We start from the raw sequence: 17,584 nt of genomic DNA, 5'->3' as shown, positions 1-17,584 counted from the left end.
TAATAGTATGAAGAATAAAATTGAATAAAATAGGAAGGATATTTGCCCCTAATTATTTCCGGAGTGCACACATACTGTCACGTCCTGACCATAGTAAGATGTTATTTTCTATGGTAGAGTAGGTCAGGGCGTGACAGGGGGTGTTTTGTGTTTTTGTAGGTTTTGTAGTTCTATGTTTAGGGTCTAGTTTTCTATTTCTATGTTTTTTTGGGGGGATGATCTCCAATTAGAGGCAGCTGGTCCTCGTTGTCTCTAATTGGAGATCATACTTAAGTAGGTTTTTTTTTCTACCTGTGTTTGTGGGTAGTTGTTTTGTATTCGTTACCTGACGGAACTGTTGGCTTTTCGTTTTTGTTTCTTTTTGTTCTAGTGTTTCATTGTTTAATAAATTCATAATGAGCAATCAACACGCTGCGCTTTGGTCCCCTCTCTATGACAGCCGTTACACATGCGGCTATTCTGTGTTGAGCTTTAACAAAGAAACATGTCCTCCTTGATTCTTCATTTAGAGTATGCAATTTTAGTTGTGATGCAAACATTAGGCTACTTGTTTTTCAATGCATTCTAAGGCTGCATGGTGCTACTCTAATGATGATTTGAAGTTGCATGAAAGGCATGAGCTCTGTTTCTTGCGCAGGCTGCACACTTTTCATCAGTCTCTTACTCACAATTTGACAAGCGTGTGATAATATTCTCACATCTTTTTTACTCAACCTTTATTTAACTAGGAAAGTCAGTTTAAGAACCCATTCTTATTTAGAATGACAGCCTACCCCGGACGACGCTGGGCCAATTGTGCGGCGCCCTAGGGGACTCCCAATCACAGCTGATTGTGATAGAGCTTGGATTTGAACCAGGGTGTCTGTAGTGATGCCACCAGCACTGAGATGCAGTGCCTTAGACCGCTGCAACACTCGGAAGCCCAGAAATCAGATTATTCATAATTTAATCTGGTCTTTACATATACCCTGCTAATATATGTGTAGAGTTATTTTTGATTTAGAACGGCCCACAAAGAATATATTTAAAATGGAAGCATAGGCGACGCATCCATAAGGCTAGGGGAAGCTTTTCCTAAATTAAATTGAGTTAAATTGCCAAAATTACATAGCCTAATTAGCCTACTGCTGTCTATACAGAAATAAATAAAACCATTCAAAATAGGCTACTAAAGCATGATTAGGCCACAAAGGATCATTAGCTAAAATCACATTGCTTACAGTCAGAAGGAAAGGCAGCGCGTGCAATTTGGGTAGATTATTGTTGAATTGCAACTGTCTGTGAAAAGTAGAGGCCAAACCAGGCATACTGCAATATTTCAAAATACAATCATAGGAAAAGCAAATGGTTATTGCTGTAAAGAGAAGACAATGAAAATACTTGTGTATTTTAGTTATCAAAATGCTCAACTTTATTGAGCGAACAACAGTAGGCCTATAGCCTTTCTTATTAGTACCAGCAGAGAGCATAAGCAATATCCCTGTGAGTGGGCACTGCGCATATTCACTGTTTATCATTGTTGGGTCAGTGCTACTTAAAAATGTGTTTTTTGCACAATCATTTCCTCCTCCAGTTTAGAGAGACATCATATTCTTATTTGCATCTCTGACCAAGAACCTGATGGTCACTGACAGAGCTCTAGAGTTCCTCTGTGGAGATGGGAGAACCTTCCAGAAGGACAACCATCTCTGCAGTACTCGAACAATCAGGCCTTTGTGGTAGAGTGGCCAGATGGAAGCCACTCCTCAGTAAAAGGCACATGACAGCCCGCTTGGAGTTTGCCAAAGGGCATCTAAAGACTATCAGACTATGAGAAACAAGATTCTCTGGTCTGATGAAGCCAAGATTGAACTCTTTGGCCTGACTGCCAAGCGTCACATCTGGAGGAAACCTGGCACCATCCCTATGGTGAAGCATGGTGGTGGCAGCATCATGCTGTGGGGATGTTTTTCAGTGACAGGGACTGGGAGTCTAGTCAGGATTGAGGGAAAGATGAACGGAGCAAGGTACAGAGAGATTCTTGATGAAAACCTGCTCCAGAGCGCTCAGGACCTCAGACTGGGGAAAAGGTTCACCTTCCAACAGGAGATCAACCCTAAGCACACAGCCAAGAGAACACCGGAGTGGCTTTGGGACAGTGTCCTTGAGTGGCCCAGAGCCCGGACTTGAACCCGATCGAACATCTCTGGAGAGAACTGAAAATAGCTGTGCAGCAACACTCCCCATCAAACCTGACAGAGCTTGAGAGGACCTGCAAAGAAGAACGGGAGAAACTCCCCAAATACCAAGCCAGTTGCGTCATACCCAAGAAGACTCGATGCTGTAATTGCTGCCAAAGGTGCTTCAACAAAGTCCTGAGTAAAGGGTCTGAATACTTAGCAATTTCTAAAAACCTGTTTTTGCTTTGTCATTATGGGGTGTTTTATGTAGATTGATGAGGGGTGAAAAACGATTTAATAAATGTTTGAATAAAGCTGCAATGTAACAAAATGTGGAAAAAGTCAAGGGGTCTGAATATTTTCTGAAGGCACTGTATATAGGTAGGAGGTACCGAATATAATTTTTGGTGAGTTTGGACATTTCAAGCAAATGTGAACAAAAGACATTGCGGATGTGAACAAAGTTATGAGGCATGCTTGTCTGAAGGAAGAACAGCATGTGTACACGCTGTGCCTGTGTGGAGTCTGGAGTTGCTAGGGAAACGGGCCTGCCTGCCTGCTCTGCTAAAAGAAGAGGGAGGAGCAGATGGGCCAAGAGTGGAGAGGAGAAAAAAACACTAGAAAATAAAGCACTGGCAGCTTTACAGATAACTCATCCAAAGGGCTTTGACTTCTCTAACACGGCAGATAGCAAACACTATATGATGCCCTGTCTCCTTATTAATTCAGCCACATGCTTAGATAACTAGCAAGTTAAACTTAGTTAATTAATGCAGAATTCTGAACTTTTCAGAGTAGAAAAAAACAAAAGGCATAACAAATTATCTAAAATGATTGTTATTGTAATTTCTGCTTGGCACCAGACTCATTTTGTGCTTCAGTTGCGAAGGTGGTTCCGAAGGTGGTTCCTCTCCCTGTACAGGCGGCGCTTGGCGGTCGGCGTCGCCGGCCTACTAGTCATCACCGATCCCTTTTTCCTTTTCCGTTTGTTTTGTCTGTGGTGCTTTCACACCTGTTTTTCATTTGCCTTAATTTCTGTTTGTATAATTACCCCTGTTTGCCTGCCTAGGTTTGTGCGGGATTGTTCTTGTGATGTTGTTCACTAAGGTTGTGCCTTATTGGTTCTCACGTATTATACATAGTGTATAAGTTTAGGAGCGTTGTGTTTTGTTTCCCTCCTTCTGTTTTGGTATTGTACCTGACCTGTATGTTTGTGGGACTTGCCTATTAAATACGCATCTCGGACATCTCTGCTCTCCTGCACTTGACTCCTTCACCTACCTCTACACAATCCCGTCACACCGATTCCACTGTCTCATCTGAATGTCATAAAATTCTTGGTTATTTGAACAAACCCTGGCATAAATTATGAATCAGCAATATACAAATTCGCTTAATTATTTATTTACTAACTAACTAAATAATCACAGAAATACATAACAAACAAACAGGTTACTAACAATGATAGGAAAGTCCCTAGTGGGCTAAGCCGATATGATGGCTTGGTAGACAAAGGGAAGGGGGTGTGGACTGAGAAAGAGCGGGAAAGACAAATGGATTCATTACACACAGTCTATAATTAGATTAATTGAAATGCTAATCCTTTGCCCATAAAAAGACGCTAATTTGAAAATAAATTGCAATTTATATTTACACCCGTATGCCGTTGTTGTCCGGTCCATCTGCTGGAGAGTTCATCAGAGTCTCTCTGGTTGCGTTTCCCCGAAGATCAAAGTCTTCATGGTGGTTAGTAGAATGAATACTTCAGAGTACCATTCGGGAATGTTCTCATAGAATAGATGTTTCGGCGGTTGTCTGTATTCTCGTCCTAGGTTTACGTAATTTCTAGCTGCAGACTAATACTACGTGTCGTTGAGAATTTGTCCCTTCTGTAGTGAATCGATAGTCTCAGAGTTTAATCATTTCCAGCCGTGTAGCCAATGCTCCACATGGTATAGTCTTGTCCTTTGGTAGAGTCGTAGTTTAAACCACTTCGCACACCAGCGTCACTCGGAATGTTTTGGTCTTAGAAAGTCAACCATTTGCAACCTTAGCTTACACCTGGGTTTGCGTGGTCTAGTGTGAATTTCATCAGGAGTGGGTTTTATACGTTTCAGTAGAAAAGGGCGGTCCATGACGTCTAATGTGATGTCTGGGCTCACGGGGGTGTGGCCACTGACTAGTTCATCTTTATATGAAAATCCATACTCTCATTTAGAAGGCTAAAATCACATTACATCTTTTCACAAATAGTTTCATTTTTAATCACATACGTTTCACAATATTTAGATGTAAACCTGACAGCTGGGAATTGTACACTTTAAGAGATACCGTTATGTGTGTTTCCGGTCCTTCATGAGATCACCAAATGAAACACACTCATCATAACTGTCCCTTAAGTGTCCATGGACTATTAGCAATATTGTTTAATTCTCCCATTTTGGGGATTAGGAGTTTGGCCAAGTCTCTGTTCTGGGAGATACTGCATAGCAGTTTCTACCCGGTATTTACGACCTGAGGTAATACTTTCCTTCAGTCCCTCTTATGTACTGCCTTCCTAAGGTTCACAAATCATGAGAGAAGCCCCCTGGACAGCCTATTGTAGCATGCAATGACAGTTTAACTGAACCTATTTCCCATTATGTTGACCGGATCCTATACGTCCTATAGTGGTGCAATTGCCCTCATTCTTGGAAGACATGGGCAATTTCATTAAACAACTATCTGAACTTGAAATTGGGGATGGCTATTTGGATATCTCTCATCACCCTAGATGTTGTTTCCTTACATACTAATGTACCACATGACAAAGGACTGGAGGCTTTAAAGTTATTTTTGGAACGAAGAGGGGACACAACGGCCTCTAAATAACTATTTTTTGTTTGAAGACTGTTACTATTTACAAAAACAGGGAGAGGCTATCGGCTCCATTTTCTCTCCTGGATATGCATGTCTATTGTGGGTTATCTGGGAGAAAAGTTCAATTGGCACATTAACCCTTTCTCCCAACATATATTTATGTGGAAAATATATATTGATGATGTGTTTCTCATTTGGAATGGTCCCCTCAATGTCTTTGATGATTTTCTTGCTCACCTTAATGATATGGTTCAATCTATCAAGTTTACAGCAGAGATTATTCATAGCAAGATATCCTACCTTGAAACCCTTGTGCGCCTTCACTCAGGGTCTTTGTCCACTACTTTGTACACAAAGCCCACAGACAACAACAGTATCCCACATTTCTGAAGAAGGGATTACCAATCACACCATTTCTGAGACTGAAGTGCAGTTGTACTACTAAAAACAGACTGAAAACGAGGCTATGCAAATGTATAGACAGTTTTAGGCCCGCTCATACCCGAAAGAAAGGCTTGATGATGCTCTCAGTAGACTACGGCCCATTGATGAAACCTAAAAGTAAATAAATAAAAAAATCATGAATGTGTCTGCACTACTACATATTATCCTTTGAGTGATGACGTAAGGGAGCTGATCCTGCTTGCCAAGATACTTTATCTGATCCTCCTCTTAATTCACACTACAGGGCTAGGAATGTCAGGGACACTCATGTCTCCCCTATAAGAAATGACAGAAGACTAGACGACTGACTTCTACCACTGTCCTAGTCGTGCTGCATGTAGGGATTCCTGTAAAAAAGTGAGCGTATTCAGCAGCTCTGCCGCTGGCAAACAATACACTATCAAACAGTTCCTCACACGCAGCTCTTCTAACGTCATATACCCTATCTTTTGTCCAAGCAATAAGCAATATGTGGGCAAAACCTGTAGACCGATACGAACATGTATAATTGTAATTGTACTATACAGCAGATAAAACGTTCACGTAGGGGTGGCCATCTTGAATCAAGTCTTCTCCAGACAGAATGCAGGTGGATGTCCTATTTAAAAACTCTACACACATCAGGCATGAATGAAGAATTGTCATGGAAGTGTTTCCTGGAACTGGTTTATTGCCACGTATTAGTGTTCGATACCCCCATCTAGTGGTGTCTCTAACTTTCTACTCTTACAATCATGTGTTATTTATTCTGCGGAAACGTTCACATGGTACTGTATATGTATAAGCAAGAATTGATTGTTTCCCTGTCTGCTTTTGTATATTTCGTGTATCATTTAGATAATGCATTCTATTGTACTAGGTACTCGTTTATAGATTTTTATGATGTATTTTCTTGCCCAATCATGTGAGATATGCAATTACCATTGAAATAGAAACCAGGTGTTTGTGCTGACAATTTACACTGATGGCCTGAGTCCGAATCATTTGTGTTTTGTTTTCATATTTTATTTATGCACATTCTTGCACTATAATATATTATTTGGGCACCATGATGGTTCAATAAACATCTTTGTTTTACATTCAAGCCTCAGTTTTGGATTTAGTCCTGTTTACGATATTGTGTACATCTTTATTTCTTCCAGTATTCTTATTTTGACTCCTACGCACCTGGAACAGACACTTTTCAGTAGTAAGGACCTTAAAAGAGCGCAGACGGATTTGCAAAAAAAAGCATAATTTACATGTGTGGCTGCCAGCCAAATAGTGTTGCACTTCTGTTGTCATCTGATCAACATTAGATTTTCTGCCGAATGTGTTGCACTAATGTATTTTCTGTGAATAACTATAGTTACACATGCCTAATGACTTCAGTGAAGCAAAAAAAACAACAACACAGTTGACATTCAATATAAAACATGACCCCTGTCAATACATAGCTGGACTCACCTGCTCCTGCTTTCTCCCATTGCGCTATTTACAGACAAACACGTGACTCGCTCAACTGTTCTGGGTAACTTTGGTAAGCTTCATAATGTAAAATAATATGACAGGTGAAATGAAGAACGCGATCTGCTTCATCTCAAATGCATGCTTTTCAACCGTTCGCTGCCTGCACCCGCCCGCCTGACTAGCATCACCACCCTGGACGGTTCTGACTTAGAATATGTGGACCACTACAAATACCTAGGTGTCTGGTTAGACTGTAAACTCTCCTTCCAGACTCATATTAAACATCTCCAATCCAAAATCAAATCGAGAATCGGCTTTCTATTTCGCAACAAAGCCTCCTTCACTCACGCCGCCAAACTTACCCTAGTAAAACTGACTATCCTACCGATCCTCGACTTCGGCGATGTCATCTACAAAATAGCTTCCAATACTCTACTCAGCAAACTGGGTGCAGCCTATCACAGTGCCATCCGTTTTGTTACCAAATCACCTTATACCACCCACCACTGCGACCTATATGCTCTAGTTGGCTGGCCCTTGCTACATATTCGTCGCCAGACCCACTGGCTCCAGGTCATCTATAAGTCTATGCTTGGTAAAGCTCCACCTTATCTCAGTTCACTGGTCACAAAACAACACTCACCCGTAGCACACATTCCAGCAGGTATATCTCACTGATCATCCCCAAAGCCAACACCTCATTTGGCCGCCTTTCCTTCTAGTTCTCTGCTGCCAGTGACTGGAACGAATTGCAAAAATCGCTGAAGTTGGAGACTTTTATTTCCCTCACCAACTTTAAACATCAGCTATCTGAGCAGCTAACCAATCGCTGCAGCTATACATAGTCCATCTGTAAATTGCCCACCCAATCTACTTACCTCATCCCCATACTGTTTTTATTTTATTTACTTTTCTCCTCTTTTGCACACCAGTATCTCTACATGCACATCATCATATGCTCATTTATCACTCCAGTGTTAATCTGCTAAGTTGTAATTATTCGCTCCTATGGCCTATTTATTGCCTACCTCCTCATGCCTTTTGCACACACTGTATATAGACTTTCTTTTTTCTACTGTATCATTGACTTGTTTATTGTGTTATTGGCTTGTTTATTGTTTACTCCATGTGTAACTCTGTGTTGTTGTCTGTGTCACACTGCTTTGCTTTATCTTGGCCAGGTCGCAGTTGTAAATGAGAACTTGTTCTCAACTTGCCTACCTGGTTAAATAAAGGTGAAATAAAAATAAATAAATAATAAATAAATTAAAACTCCTAATGTATTGCACAAGTTGACTGCAGGTACTTACTTAACCCTCCTATTATGTTGCGGGTGAATTTGCCCCGTTTCCACTTTTGAGTTGTCTAAAATACTAGTTAACCTCTCTTTTTCTCCATGAAATTAAATTACTTTTCCTCATTTAGGGTCATGAACCTAAATTCAAAATGTGGACACACTGATGTGTTGTGGAATGTCTGTGTAGATTGTGTATACAAACATGATGTTGTGGGTCATTTTGACCCGGATGCTTTCATGTGTATAGATATTTGCACAGGTCAAAAATTAACAATAGTCTTTTATGTATTTTGTTTTGACTGGTTCTAGATGCACTTTTATAATTATGTTTGTGAGAAAATTAGCTTTCCCAAGCTTCTCTTTCTCAGTGTGGAAGCAGCAGATCTCATTGACTACAGCTCAGCATTCAACACCATAGTACCCTCCAAGCTCATCATTAAGCTTTAGGCCCTGGGTCTCAACGCCGCCCTGTCCAATTGGGTCCTGGACTTTCTGACGTGCCGGTGAAGGTAGGAAACAACATCTCCACTTTGCTGATGCTCAACACTGGGGCCCCACAAGGGTGTGTGCTCAGCCCCCTTCTGTATTCCCTGTTCACCCATGACTGCGTGGCCATGCACGCCTCCAACTCAATCATCAAGTTTGCAGATGACACAACAGTAGTGGGCTTGATTACCAACAACGACGAGACAGCCTACAGGGAGGAGGTGAGGGCACTCGGAGTGTGGTGTCAGGAAAACAACCTCTCACTCAACGTCAACAAAACAAAGGAGATTATCGTGGACTTCAGGAGAAAGTAGAGGGAGCACCCCCCTATCAACATCAAAGGGACAGTAGTGGAGAAGGTGGAAAGTTTTAAGTTCCTCGGCGGACACATCACGGACAAACTGAAATGGTCCACGCACCCAGACAACGTGGTGAAGAAGGCGCAACAGCACCTCTTCATCCTCAGGAGGCTGAAGAAATTTGGCTTGTCACCTAAAACCCTCACAAACTTTTACAGATGCACAATCGAGGGCATCCTGTCAGACTCTATCACCGCCTGGTATGACACATGACCGGGGAAAAACTACCTGCCCTCCAAGACACATACACCACCCGATGTCACAGGAAGGCCAAAAAGATCAACAAGATCAACAACCACCCGAGCCACTGCCTGTTCACCCCACTACCATCCAGAAGGCGAGGTTAGCACAGGTGCATCAAAGCTGGGACCGAGAGACTGAAAAACAGCTTCTATCTCAAGGCGATCAGACTGTTAAACAGCAATCACTAACATAGAGAGGCTGCTGCCAACATACAGACTCAAATCATTGGCCACTTTAATAAATGGATTTAATAAAAATATCACTAGTCACTTTAAATAACGCCACTTTAATGTTTACATATCCTACATTCTCTCATATGTATATACTGTATTTTATACCATCTATTGCATCTTGCTGCACGGTCATTGCTCATCCATATATTTATATGTACATATTCTTATTCCATACTTAAATTTTTTATTTTTTATTTCACCTTTATTTAACTAGATAGGCCAGTTGAGAACAGGTACTCATTTACAATTGCGACCCGGCCAAAATAAAGCAAAACAGTGCGACAGAAACAACAACACAGAGTTACACATAAACAAACGTACAGTCAATAACACAAAAGAAAAGAAAAATAGAAAAATATATGTACAGTGTGTGCAAATGTAGAAGAGTATGGAGGTAGGCAATAAATAGGCCCTAGATGCGAAAATAATTACAATTTAGCATTAATACTGGAGTGATAGATGTGAAGATGATGATGTGTAAGTAGAGATACTGGGGTGCAAAAAAGAGCAAGAGGGTAACCAATAATATGGGGATGAGGTAGTCGGGTGTGCTATTTACAGATTGGCTGTGTACAGGTACAGTGATCGGTAAGCTGCTAAGACAGCTGATGTTTAAAGTTAGAGAGGGAGATATAAGACTCCAGTTTCAGAGATTTTTGCAATTCGTTCCAGTCAATGGCAACAGAGAACTGGAAGGAAAGGTGGCCAAAGGAAGTGTTGGCTTTGGGGATGACCAGTGCAATATACCTGCTGGAGCGCGTGCTACGGGTGGGTGTTGCTATGGTGACCAGTGATCTGAGATAAGGCGGGGTTTTACCTAGCAAAGACTTATAGATGACCTGGAGCCAGTGGGTTTGGCGACGGATATGTAGTGAGAGCCAGCCAACGAGAGCATACAGGTCGCAGTGGTGGGTAGTATAAGGGGCTTTGGTGATAAAACGGATGGCACTGTGATAGACTACATCCAGTTTGCTGAGTAGAGTGGTGGGGGCTATTTTGTAAATGACATCAAGGATCGGTAGGATAGTCAGTTTTACGAAGGTATATTTGGCAGTGTGAGTGAAGGAGGCTTTGTTGCAAAATAGGAAGCCGATTCTAGATTTAATTTTGGATTGGGAATGCTTATTGTGAGTCTGGAAGGAGAGTTTACTGTCTAACCAGACACCTAGGTATTTCTAGTTGTCCACATATTCTAGGTCAGAACCGTCCAGAGTAGTGATGTTAGTCGGGCGGGAGGCTGCGGGCAGCAGTCGGTTGAAGAGCATGCATTTAGTTTTACTAGCATTTAAAAGCAGTCGGAGGCCACGGAAGGAGTGTTGCATGGGGTTGAAGCTTGTTTGGAGGTTTGTTAGCACAGTGTCCAAAGAAGGGCCAGATGTATACAGAATGGTGTCGTCTGTGTAGAGGTGGATCAGGGAATCACCAGCAGCAAGAGCGACATCATTGATATATACAGAGAAAAGAGTTGGCCCAAGATTTGAACCCTGTGGCACCCACATAGAGACTGCAAGAGGTCCAGACAACAGACCCTCTGATTTGACACACTGAACGCTGTCTGAGAAGTAGTTGGTGAACCAGGCGAGGCAGTCATTTGAGAAGCCAAGGCAATTGAGTCTGCCGATAAGAATGCGGTGATTGACAGAGTCGAAGGCCTTGGCCAGGTCGATGAAGACGGCTGCACAGTACTGTCTTTTATCAATGTCAGTTAAGATATCGTTTAGGACCTTGAGCATGGGTGAGGTGCACCCATGACCAGCTCGGAAACCAGATTGCATAGTGGAGAAGGTACGGTGGGATTCGAAATGGTCGGTGATCTGTTTATTAACTTGGCTTTCTAAAATTTTAGAAAGGCAGGGCAGGATGGATGTAGGTCTATAACAGTTTGGGTCTAGAGTGAAATGATTGATTATTGTAGATTTATTGGTGGTGACAGTGTTTCCTATCCTCAGTGCAGTGGGCAGCTGGGAGGAGGTACTCTTATTCTCCACAGACTTTACAGTGTCCCAAAACTTTTTGGAATTAGTGCTACAGACAGCAAATTTCTGTTTGAAAAAGCTAGCCTTATGCTTTCCTAACTGACTGAGTATATTGGTTCCTGACTTCCCTGAAAAGTTGCATATCGCGGGGGCTATTCAATGCAGAACACCACAGGATGTTTTTGTGCTGGTCAAGGGCAGTCAAGTCTGGGGTGAACCAAGGGCTATGTCTGTTCTGGGGCATGCTTATATAAGGTGTGTATAAGTGTCACAAAATCCTTCGTTGTGTTGCAGGGAAGACCAAAATGCAGCGGAGTTGTGGATACTCATATTTTAATTAACAAAAAAAAAAAAAAAAAAAAAAAAAAAAAAAAAAAAAGAGTAAAGCGTCCACTTGACAAAACAATAAATGATACCCACAACACTAAACAGTTTTGCAGGCTCACCAACGCAGTGCAAAAACAACTACCCACAAAACCAAGTGACAAACATACTCCCCTCGGGCTGGGCCGGGGGGCAGGAGGGCCCCTCGGGCTGGGCCGGGGGGCAATCTGGCCGCTCCGGCAGCTCAGCGCAGTCTGGCGGGCAGCTCCGACGACTGTTGACTGGCGAGGCTGGGCTGACACACTAGACTCCTGATGCGTGGGGCTGGTACTGGACGTGCCAGCCTGGAGACACGCACCTCCATGCTAGTGCGTCTAGCGGGAAACACCGGACCGAAAGGGCGCAGGGTTGGCATCACCCCTTCCGGCTCGATGCCTACTTCGCCCTGGCACATGCGCGGCGCTGGTACCTTGCCTACCGGCCTGAAAATCCCAGGCCTCACCACAGCCCCAACCCCAAAGCACGGGACCTGTCCAGTCTGCCCTACAAGGGTACGGGGAGCTGGCCTGGGGCTGTAATCTCGCCCCGCCAAATAGCCCTTGTGCCCCCCCCTAAAAAATTATTGGGGCTGCCTCTCGGGTTCTACCTGCCTCCCAGGCAGGTTGTCACAGTGGACCCGCAACTGCTCCCATGTCCAGTCAATCCTCTCCATCAACACCTCCAGCGACCAGGAATCCATCACATCCCAAGCACGCTGCTTCCAACATTCCTCCCTCACTTGCCTCTGTCCTCTTCTCCGCTGATTGGTCCTTTGGTGGTGGGTAGTTCTGTCACAAAATCCTTCGTTGTGTTGCAGGGAAGACCAAAATGCAGCGAGTTGTGGATACTCAGATTAACAAAAAAAAGAGTAAAGCATCCACTTGACAAACAATAAATGATACCCACAACACTAAACAGTTTTGCAGGCTCACCAACGCAGTGCAAAAACAACTACCCACAAAACCAAGTGACAAACATACTCCTACATATATGACTCCCAATCAGGAACAACGATCCCCAGCTGTTCCTGATCAGGAGTCACAAGACCAACACAGAACAATCACACACAAGACTGCCACGTCCTGACCCCAAAACTAATACAACAGCTCCATCTGCTGGTCAGGACGTGACAATAAGGTAGTTGTGAATTTGTTAGATTACTTGTTAGATATTACTGCATTGTCGGAACTAGAAGCACAAGCATTTCACTACAGTCGCATTAACATCTGCTAACCATGTGTATGTGACCAATAAAATTTGATTTGATTTGACACATTCACTAAAAAATGAGCTCCAAACAGAAAATGCCTGTTTGTGAGAAAGGAAATATGTTTAGCAATTAGTTCTTAAATATAGAGTTTTTGAAATCAAATGTTGTTGTATTTCTTCTTTCTGAAAGGTCTGACAAGACAAATCAAGTTGTCTGTTTTCATTTGATTTTTTGACTGTCTTGAGTGTGTTTAAACTGTGCGGGTCAATCTGACCCATACCACAACGGACGTCATGTTTTTCCAGCAAAGCACAAGGGTTAAAAAGTAGCAAAAAAATATTCAAATGTATTGAAAAACTTCAAAGAAATAGTTTCAATGGTATTGTTTGTAGCTATGTGCACTGAGAGTCAGGAAGCAAGTTCATGGAGTAAGTGTTTTAATAAATAAACACAACATAATAAGAACCACGAATGCAAATACAGGAACAGAAACAATAACGTCTGGGGAAGGAACCAAAAGGAGTGACATATATAGGGAAGGTAATCAGGGAGGTGATGGAGTCCAGGTAGTCTGATGACGTGCAGGTGCGCATAACAATGGTACAGGTGTGCGCCATAACGAGCAGCCTGGTGACCTAGAGGCCGGAGAGGGAGCACACGTGACATTGATGGTATTGAAAAACCATCCCATGGCTATTTTCAAATACCCAATATACGGTATACTGCCCAAGCCTTAATCTGTATTTGGACATAACAGTGGTGATGGTCGTTTTTCTTCATAGTGTGTATTTTAATTGTACTTAATAAAACAAGATGTCAAAAGGTTAAAAAAATCACCTCTTGAAAGTTGTCTTGAAGTGAACACTACCTTGAAATGAATACTGCCAAAGGCAACGCTATGGCCACACCGTTTATGCTGTAAAAGGCTCTAAATGAAACCTAATTTGCCAATCTTGTGAGGACAATGCATCATATATGAAAAGTCTTAGCAAACACATCAGAGGAAGTACATTTATTGTAAAGAGTCTACAAACTTCTATTTTTGATTAGTGTCTTCACCATATTGTATGGTGATGAGAATGTTTCATGTGCAAAGATTATAGTTAGCAATAGCCTAGCCGATTTTACAACAAACCGAAATTGAGGTCTTTCCAAGGTAGAAAAGTAATTGATTACTACAGTATAACTTTTAATTCCTTCAAGCTAGCCTCTTTACCTCTCCCTCTGGTAATATCAATAAGTGTCCTAACTTAAGTATATTTTGTATACTGTATGCAATTTTAGAGTTTGCTGACATGTTTTAAAATGGCTTAGTTCTCTGTACTTTTAGGATGAAAAGTTTAATCAAATGAATGTAGTAAGTTGAGTGTTAAATATAGTTCATGGGTTTATTAGCATATTTCCCAGTTGGATTGAGCAAAATCTGATATTTTATGGGTTAATTGAGACTACCACATAATTGAACCTACCACATTGGTGTTGATTGGTGAGATAATGCTGCTGTGCTCAGCGATGTGTAAGCTATCATTTAGCCAGTATGATACAATTAAATATGACTGGATAATTAATCTAGCAAGTCATCAGATAATATTTGGGAGTTCTATATAATGTACACTGAACTAGAAATATATAGGTAACAAGAAGACATTTTTTAGTTCCATTAACTAAAATCTGAGTTGATCATCAGACTCAGGATAGATACGTTCACTGGACTTAATCAGACTCTGGTTACATAAGTTCACCTTACTTAAGTTAATTACAGCAATTGGTTTCCATACTTAAAAAACCCAGCTTATTTGATTTCACAGTGCCTACAGAATGATTAAAAAGTTTATACTCCACCTCATACTGGGAATGCCAGGTCTCGTTTATGCTGTCTACATAATGTTGCTTGTTATACAAAACTGTAACGCTTAATTGTGCAGCCCTTTCCTGCAGTCAAATTACCTAGTAGCCTCATGGGTGGAATGTTATTAATATTTTTCATAATTTCATAATTAATAAAGTTTATTTTTAAAAACCTGCAGAAAATCTGGTGTTTATATGTCAAACGGTTTTGTTATATTTCAGTCTTCTGCGATGTGTATAAAGTGTAATATTGGAATGCAAACTCAAAATGTAATACACTTCAAATCTGTCACGGCCTGATCTGTTTCACCTGTCCTTGTTATTGTCTCCACCCCCTCCAGGTGTCGCTTATTTTCCCCAGTGTATTTATCCCTGTGTTTCCTGTCTCTCTGTGCCAGTTCGTCTTGTATGTTTCCAAGTCAACCAGCGGTTTTCCCCTTCCCCTGCTTTTTGCATTCTCCTTTTTCTAGTCCCCCCGGTTTTGACCCTTGCCTGTTTCTGGACTTTGTACCCGCATGCCTGACCATTCTGCCTGCCTTGACCACGAGCCTGTCTGCCACTCTGTACCTCCTGGACTCTGATCTGGTTTTGACCTTTTTGCCTGTCCACGACCATTCTCTTGCCTACTCCTTTGGATTAATAAACATTGTAAGACTCCAACCATCTGCATTTGGGTCTCTCCTTGTACTTTGATAAAATCTATATCTGACATGGTACAGGTGTCTTCTTTTTTTAAAGACCATAACCATGTGTGTGAGGTGTATACTTTTGTTTCGAAGTACATTTGTTTAATACTACCAAGAAACACTCTGTGTGAACCAGATTTAGCCCAATTCAGTAAAAGGTTAAATCTCCCTGCAGCAAACATTGCCTTTCGTGGAACCCAGTCTTATTTGGTGAATAACGCTTACACAGGTTATAGTCTTGCCTCATGCGGAGGGATGAGTATCTGCGGGTTTTCACTACTTGCTTGTATTTTATTGATGAATTAAGGTCACTAATTAGTAAGGAACTCCCCTCACCTGGTTGCCTAGGTCTTAACTGAAAGGGAAAACTAAAAACCAGCAGCAACTAGGCCCTCCAGGGAATAAGTTTGACACCCCTGCTCTGTGTTTCTTTGACATTTCATTTTGATCACACACATGACAAAAGCTAGATGAATTTCTACACAATCATGTAAATACAGATATATAATTAGACATGCTTTGTTGTATTTCTTTGAATAGAGTAATAATCTGATATGGTTCAATGTATTTTACAAGTTTACACTCTTAGAAAAAAAGCGTTCCAAAAGGGTTCTTCGGCTGTCACCATAGGAGTACCCTTTTGGTTCCAGTTAGAACCCATTTTGGTTTCAGATAGAACCCTTTTAGGTTCCATGTAGAACCCTTTGTGGAAAGGGTTCTACATGGAGCCCAAAATGGTTCAACCTGGAACCAAAAGGGTTCTTCAAAGGGTTCTCCTATGGGGACAGCTAAAGAACCCTTTTAGGTTCTAGATGGCACTTTTGTTTTTAACCGTGTACTCTACTGTTCTATTGCAGACTCTTACTGTAGAATAACTTATTTTTTCCAGCAGGTAAATCTCTCACTCTGAGGTGGACATCAGGTGAAGAAGGACATTATGTGACTGGGGTTGTATCAGGCCAGAACAGAATTCTAACTGGAAACAGGATGCACTTTATGGTAGATAAATTACAAGATTACGTTATTCTACTGTTTATGAATTGAATAGCAATGATGAGTACTCTCTCATCTGTGCCTCTGGGGCTTGAGCTGACTGTTGACTTGGTGATAAAACCTACAGCTGGCATTCCATAGATAAGATGTGGGGTGTGTGACCCAAGATAGAGATAGCCTGGAGGAATAGAACAAAACCCACATTGTGTTTAATCATCTGCAGGGGGGACGGGGGACGGGGACCAGCCATGACTAAGCATTTTTGGGTGTCCTATGTTTTTTCATTAAAGGTTAAAATCTCGGAAACACACTTTAGAGTGTGCTTTCGACCAGTTTCATTATTGCAATAATGAATAGATATTAAATAAAGATGATTGTTTGAAGAAATGACAAAGTCTCTGTCAGTACAATGAATTTCCATGGCAAACTGAGCTCAATTTCGAGTGTCATAGCAAAGGGCCTGAATACAAATTGTGATATTTCTGTTAATTTTATACATCTGCAAAAATGTTGAAAAAAAAACTGTTTTTGCTTCGTCATTATGGGGTGTTGTATGTAGATTTATGAGGAAAACAATTATTTTATCAATTTTAAAATAAGACTGTAACGTAACAAAATGTGGAAAAAGGGAAGGGGTCTGAATACTTTCCGAATGCCCTTGTATAACACTGTCTTTTTCATTCTCACATGCACACACGCACATATACACACACACACTTGGTCATGTAATAGTGTGGATTGCAATTTCACCAGGTCTGCAGATGTAAGGAAACCTTTAAGTAATTTATAAGGCTATTTAAGTTGGACACCTACTACAAATCTTATCGAATTGAATAATCAACCGCAGTAGAATATCTGAAGTGGAATAAGAATACATACAGTGTATAATATGTCTGGTTCCTGTATGCCCTTGAGATTCTATGTGTAGTAATGTTAACAACAAAACTGTTGCAAGTTGAACATGTGTAGATGTTTCCTG

At 41.4% G+C, this 17,584-nt stretch overlaps 1 protein-coding gene across 1 annotated transcript in view; it reads left to right on the top strand.

Moving 5' to 3' along the window:
* The window catches only part of LOC106581124 (fucolectin-6), a 78,161-nt gene that overhangs the window by 33,739 nt on the left and 26,838 nt on the right, over positions 1-17,584 (top strand). The window lies entirely within an intron of this gene.

The sequence above is a fragment of the Salmo salar genome, chromosome 02, assembly GCF_965601325.2.
Source record: "Salmo salar chromosome 02, fSalSal1, whole genome shotgun sequence".
In the NCBI taxonomy this organism is placed as follows: Eukaryota; Metazoa; Chordata; class Actinopteri; order Salmoniformes; family Salmonidae; genus Salmo; species Salmo salar.
Note: the sequence above shows the minus strand (reverse complement) of the source record. Positions and strands in the feature narration are given on the sequence as shown.